The following is a 7,481-nucleotide window of genomic DNA, read 5'->3' as shown; positions in this document are numbered from 1 at the left end:
CAGACTAACATCCGCATTCTGCCAACATTTATGAACGAAAGAGCAATGTGCTAATAACCATGTCATCTCTTCTTTGGGATGTTGATTGAGGGCTAGTTATTGGCCAGGATACCAGGGACAACTCCCCTACTCTTCCTCAGAAGAGTGTCATAGAACCTGTTACATCCACCCAAGCAGGCAGATAGGACCTCAGCTTAACATCTCATCTGAAAGGTGGCATATAAAAACAGAAAATGCAGGAAATACTCAGCAAGCCTGGCAGCATCTGTGGAGGGAGCAACAAAGTTAAAATTTCAGGTCAAGGACCTATCTTCGCAACCTCTAGACCCGATTATTCCAACATACCCCTGGCAGATGTTCCACATTCTACCCTCAATAAACCTGAGGTCATTCAAAATTCTGCTGCCCATGTCTTAACTCACAACAAGTCTCGTTGCTCTATCACTCTTGTGCTTTCTGACCTTCATTGGCCCTGGGTCAAGCAATGTCTTGATTTTAAAATTCTCATCCTTGTTCTCAAATCTCTCGATGGCCTTGCCCCTCCTTATCTCTAATCTCCTACAACCTACAATCCTCAAATATCTGTACTCCTATTCCTGGCCTCTTGTGCTTTCCCAATTATAATTATTCCATGATCGGTGGCCGTAGCATGAGTTGGCAAGGCTTCAAGTTCTAGAATTCACTCCCCACTCCTCCTCTCTACCTTTTCCTCCTTTAAGACACTTCTTAAAACCTATCTCTTTGACCATGCTTTTATTCATCTGCCCTAATATCTCCACTGTCATATTTTGATTTATAATGTTCCTGTGAATCGCCTTGGGGCATTTCATTGCATTAAAAGTGCTACATGAATATAAGTTGTTGTTTTTGAGTCCAGAACTATCACTGGCTTGGGTTAAAAGGTGTAACTGGGTGTCTCCTCTCTAAGGTGCACCACCCCTCATTTTTCTGAGGACCCTGCCTTATTCTGATAAAGTATTAAGGTTGTCTTGGAATCTCTAGGAATTGGGATTAATCTATTCGACAGTGCTGCAAACAACCCAATAGAAGTGTCAAAGGGATTTTTTCTTTACATATTTTGTTTATTACTTGACCTCCATCTACATGTCCTTCAGGTAGGATCAAACTATTTCTTCTCCCTTAGTCAGGGGTGCACAGACCAATTGTAGCAACCTACAAACACAGATCAAGCATCAAACTCAGGTTCTCTCTGTTCTATTTGCCTCTGCTCTGTACCTTTGTCCGTTCATGATATGTCAATTTCTGTTATGCTATTGTTATTTTGGCTGTACAGATGATTTCCCATATGATTTGTCTATGCAAAGTAACAATCCACACCCTCTTGACCTGCAATCAATCACTTCATTCCCTCCAATGGCCTCTCCCCAACACAATCATTTTTACCCCCACCAGCGACTGCTCTGGTTTGTCCCAATCCAGCTCTATGAGACTCGTTCCACTCCCCACCCCAGGCTCCAGTTGTCTTACTTGCTCCCAATCATAGTGCAAGACCTCGGCTCCTTCCCAAATCATGGCCTAGTTTTCAACTCCCACTCAACCATTTGCTCTCTTTGAGTAAATTTCCCAGACAACTGTTCAGTCTCAGGGCATAATCTCAACCAGCAGTTTCCTTCTCTTCTGGACATATTATAATGGGCAGATGAGGTTCATTAACTGCCACTTGTGTGTGTTTCTGATACTGAAATACTGATGTGTATTTCCTGCAATGGTTCAGCAAAGGAAGCAGCAGAACTGAGATGGAATAGACATTGACTTCTGATCTTTTACAAACTCATCGCCCAACTTTCCCACAAAGAAAAATAAAGGAAAACAGGCCAGTTTGTTGCTTTTGAACGTGGATTCAGGAGATGTCAAACTGGGATAATCATACAAACAATCCCCTGCCCAGAAAATTAGCTAAAGCATTTATTTGGTGGTTGTACACTTTGGAAGAAAGTTTGAAGATTAAGATGATACTTAAGAGGACTGTCATGACTTCATAACCGGGGACAGAGAAGATAATTTCTGCAACTATCAGAAAGTCAAGAGTTCAAAATCTGCTCAGAATTCTATAGTATTTTGAGGAAAGTCAGTCTGAGGGAAGGAAGACAGACATGTCGAACTGGAAAACACTACAGAAATAGTGGGAGAAAACCCAAACCGGAAACAGTTAATGACAGCTAAGTGGAGCTTCAGGAAATATGTGCATGGATTTTAGAGGTGACATCAAATTCAAGGACTTTGGAAAGGAAAAGGAGATTGAATCTGGGATGATGGTTTTCAAGGCTAATGGGGTCAAGGGTTTTTTTTTTAGGAGAGGGGTGAAGATAGCAGATTTAAATAGAGAGGGGCAATACCCGAGGAGAAAGAATTGTTAGCAATACCAGTTGATATGATAGCCGGAAAGGGAAATTGGGCGGTCAGCAGCTTAGTGGAAATTGGATCAAGGGAGCTGGAGTTTGGCCTCAAGAATAAAATAATTTTCAAGAGGGCATAAAGGGACAAAGGAGAGGAACTAGAAAAAGATGCAATTTCAGGGCAGGAAGGAACTTTAGAAGAAGGCTGGCCCATAAACTAGAGATTTGGAGGAAAGCAACAGAAGCATGCTCGCAATCTTGGCGTCAAAGAAATCCAATACTTTGGAGGTCACCATTGACCAAAAATTTAACTGGACCAGCCAGATGAATACTGTGACTACAATAGCAGATCAGAAGCTGGAGGAACTTGCTTCCTGACTCCCAAAGCCCTTTCACCATCTACAAGGCACAAGTGAGGATTGTGATGGAATACTAGAGTGTGTACTTACCTGGATGAGTATGGCTCCAACAACACTCAGGAAGCCCGATACCATCTAGGACAATGCAGCCTGCTTGGTCAGCACCCCTTCCGTCATCTTAAACATTATTCCTTCCATTACCATGGCTGCAGTGTGTACCATATACCAGGTGCACTGCAGCAGCTTGCCAAAGTTTCTTAAACAGCACCTTCCAAACCCGTGACCTCTACCATCTGGAAGTACAAGGACAGTAGGCGGATGGGGCAGCACCACCAGCAAATTTGCCAACAAGTCACACACCATCCTGACTTGGAAATATATCACCACCATTCATCATCGCTGGTTCAAAATCCTAAAAATTCCTCCCTAACAGCACTGCGGATGTACCTACACCACAAAGACTGCAGCAGCTCAAGAAAACTGCTCACCACCACCTCAAGGGCAATAAGGCATGAACAATAAATTCTGATCTTGTCAGCGATACCCATATCAAATGAATGAGTAAAAAAAATCCTTTGCATTTAAGGGAGCGGGAATGAGGTCCATAACAAGAGGAATGGCCAGAGTGAGAGAGAACAATGGTTTTCACGGGGACTGAATCATCAAAGATGCAGGTATGGGTTGGTTGATTATTGGCTGCATAAATGTTGCGGTGAATGGCTAGATTGGGTAGAATGGATTTTGGAAATGCAATTATAATTGAATTGAGAGAGAGCTTTTTCCGGGGCAGACACAGAAGGAAGTAGAGTTTGAAGGGGGAAGAGAGATTCAGGTAGAGAACGATGCAAGAAAGTGATCGCAGATGGCCTTATATGATTGTCATGATGGGAGTATTGAGGCCTTGTGAGATGACACAATCAAGCTGATGACTATGAACATATGCTGGGGAGTATTACAGACAGGAGGGGGTTTAATTTAAACAGCCCTGATTTCTCCTCTCACCACCTGTCCATAAACAGAAATGTGTTTTTTGATTTTCCCCTTTATAAGTGGTGGTGTATTTTCCCAACCCCTCAGTTTTGGCGTGATCCAATTCTCTGTTAATAACTCCACAGCAAACTCAAGGTTGGATGAACTAAAAGGGTTAGTTTATTTTATACACACAAAATGTGGGATGGGGTGTCGCTATGTAGTTCCAGTATATTCATACAATAAAAGAGGGATAAGTGGAAGAAAGAAGTACAGGGCAAAGTCCACAGAGAAGATAAGAATTATTGGTTCACATGAATCCAGAATCAAAGTCCAGTTGGTCTATGCTTTCACGGTGTCAGCAATTTGAAGATGGATGCTGGATAATCCACCTTTCCAGTAGAGATAACTTCCATGATGGGATAAGCACATAGAGATGCTTTAGTCTTATAGGTGCTGGTACACAAGTTCGAGTAGAAACAGAGTAGATGGGATCCAGGCGTTGCAACCTGGAACAGAGCTCTAGCTCTGACACCCCTTGCTGGATGAAAAATGGCAGACTGCCTATTCCACAAGACACGATAACTGGTTCTAGCAGCTTGGGAGGAGGCAAGGAAGGTGGTGTCATGTGACATGACTCCCACTTCTCTACCTTCATTTGGACAAAGGATGCATATCCCTTGCCTGGATTCTTGAGATGGTTAATGCCTCAACCATTAATAAATTCAACAGAGGTTTCAGGGTCCTTTTGTCCTCACAGACTGACCGTCTCCATTGGCTAGAACCTTTGTACAATTCCTTGACATTTTATCACTCAGTCACAGCGGAATTCGTGCCACTTTAGAGATAACAAAGTTGCTGCTGTTCTGAAGGTCATAGGGCAGAATTTTTCAGTTCGGGTCCGGGGGCAGGTCCAACACATCGGGCGTGAATCCCAATGTCGTTGCACAGTCCCGCGATATTTCATTCAGCGGGTGCGCACTAGAGTTGGCTGTGCGCCTATTGATATTGTAAACGGCCTATTAAGGCCTTGAAGAAATTAATTGAAGAACTTGTTAATGCTGCCTGTCCAACCTTAAGGTTGGCGGGAAGGCGAAAAGGCCAAGTGGCCTTCGCGTTTTTTAGGAAACCTCATCCATGAGCAGGATGAGCTTTCTTAAAGCTTTTATCCTATAAATAAAATTAATTTATTAAATTTTATCCAGTAAATAAAATTCATTTACAGTCACATGAGGAGACATGTTTAAATAAATTTATAAACCTTTTATTTACTTTTAATATCGATTCAATCTGAAACGTTCATTCGTGTGCATGCACGAAAGTGCGCTGGCCCCAACTCTCCTTCCTCCCCCCGCCAGCACAGGTAACGCTGAGCGCTACCGGTCGTGTATTACGCTGGGCGGGCCTTAATTGGCCGGTCCATGTAAAATGGCGGCGCAGAGCCAATCGCGGATGGCGATCTGTTCCGTGACTGCCCGTTCCCGCCAAGCCCGCCCACCATATGAAGTATTCTGCCCGTAGATTCCTTTTGTGTGAGTCATAGCCAGTCATGGCTTCAGTCATTTTAAAGCCTTTGTCCAGTTTTAAAGAAAATAATTTTATAAATTAACCAGGATGATATATATATATTTTATAAAAATATAAAATGAGGTTTTAGCTCCAGGACAGTAGGGTTAGATGAAGGGAGGATAAGAGGAGAAAGAGTGTAGCATAAGGGTCTGCCCCATATAGGGTTAACATGGGACTGAGTACAGTACCATCCACACAGTCATGTAAGAGAACACATGACCCACACCTAGGGGTCAGCCTAGCCTAGTTGGACGGAGCACTGTGCACAAGCAAACATGGAGACAGCTACTGGCTTGAACCTTTTACTGTAAATATGTACATGGTTTTTGCAGTTAATAAATACATACCGTTAACCTACTTAAGACTACAAAGATTTCATTAAAACCCACCGAACGGTATCCAACACCCTACAACATAGCATCAGTGAATGGAAAAACCCAAATCCTTGCAAAAAATGCAGAGAAAAATTAAAATCCTGCAAGACTAAAGAAAATTTTGATGAAGCATTCTGACATGAAGAAAACTTCAAGAAGCAGATGCGCAGTGGAAAATCACCAGGGAAAAACTCCAAAGAAAGGCTTGGAAGCTGAAAGCAGAAGTTTAAGATTCCTCACTGCAGCAGAAGACTCCGTAGGATCTGTTGAAAGTCCAGTTTCAATTCCAAGAGAGCAGAGTCACCAGACTTAGCAGATGTGAGCTAAAACTTTAAATTCCAGGATACAGCAAGAAATTTTTAAATAGGTTAGGGGTCAGAAATTGCCATTTGAAAAACTTCGTTGGATAAACCAGATTCCTAAGACAGTGCCTGAGCATGTGGTGTTCGAGCTTGCTCTAAAAAGGAAAAGAAAAATTAAATCAAAAGAATCATGACTAAAGAATCAACTTTAAAGACAAGCAAAGGCCAGAATTCAATGCTTTCATGACCCTAAAGCATAGCACCGAATCAGAGAAATCTGCAGCTTGTCGATCCAAGCAGCCATTGTTTAAAATTTTTTCCAAGGCTGAGTGCGAATGTCATTGCAATGGGAACTTACCAAAACAGGCAAGTGCTGGTAAACCCTATGTCTTCAAATGAATGGCGACACCATCTTTATTGTCAGCAACGTCTTATAGCTGAACCTACACTTTAAAAGTTTTTGACCATGGATCAGAAATCCCCCCTTCCAGATCAATTTGTACTTATCCAAGGCCCATGTCAATCACATAATTGGAGACTTTGGAGAAGAAGATTCCTTAGATACACGATTGCTTCAGGTCTGGATAAAAAAAAAAACAGAAGCTGAACAGGTTAACACACTGCTTTATTTGGTAGGCCCGATGGTGGACAACATTATTTCTAGACAAAGAATCATTGAATCATCTATTAAATTTGAAGAATTGCTAAAATCATTCGATGTTTATTTTAGCCTAAGAAGTAACAAAATCTTCAAAAGATCTAAATTTACAAAGCATGTCCAACAGCCAAGAGAACCTGTTGGCTCGTTCATTAATGATCTGTACAGGATGGCTAATGGCTATGAATACAGGGACCTAAATTCTGAACTTAGCATGGATAGAATAGTTGTAGGAGAGTGGACAATACACTCTCAGATATGGTGCAAGCGAAGGAAGATCTGACCCTCGAGAAAGCCATCCAGATTGTTATGCAGTCCAAACTCTGTGTGCAGCACTGATCCATTTTAAGAAACCTTGGCATGAAGGAAACCCCACAGTCGATTTAGTTAAACAGCACAGAAGCAGAGGAACTCCAGGCCAAGGGAAGCAATACACTAACTGACTAGTAGAGCAAGCATTCCAGTGCTCTAGAGCACAGTGCCCCCACAGGTGAGTTCAATGTGCACTAACTGCCATAAACTAGATAAGGTTAAAGGTTCAGCCGCTTTGACAAGCCAGGGAAAATGTAAGTGTATAAGGTAAGTGTGGGGAGGTGGAGGTGGGGGATCAGGTTGGGCCTTAGGTGGGGTGGGTTTGGGTCGAGTCGGGCCTGGGATGGTGGGGTGTTGAGGGGGGGGTTGGGGTAGTTGGGCCGGGTGAGATGGGGCCATGATGTCAGGCCTGGCTAAGGGTGGTTAGGCCTGGGTATTCAGGGGTTATGTAGGGTAGGGTCAAGGCCTGGGGGGGTGGGGGGACGAGAAGTGGTGGGTTGCGTTGGGTGGAGTCAAGGTGGGGGAGGGTAGTTGGGGAGATAGTGCTGGGAGTCCTGTTGGGAGGATGTTCCGGAGGTAGT

Source organism: Carcharodon carcharias, chromosome 3 (genome assembly GCF_017639515.1).
Source record: "Carcharodon carcharias isolate sCarCar2 chromosome 3, sCarCar2.pri, whole genome shotgun sequence".
In the NCBI taxonomy this organism is placed as follows: domain Eukaryota; kingdom Metazoa; phylum Chordata; class Chondrichthyes; order Lamniformes; family Lamnidae; genus Carcharodon; species Carcharodon carcharias.
Note: the sequence above shows the minus strand (reverse complement) of the source record.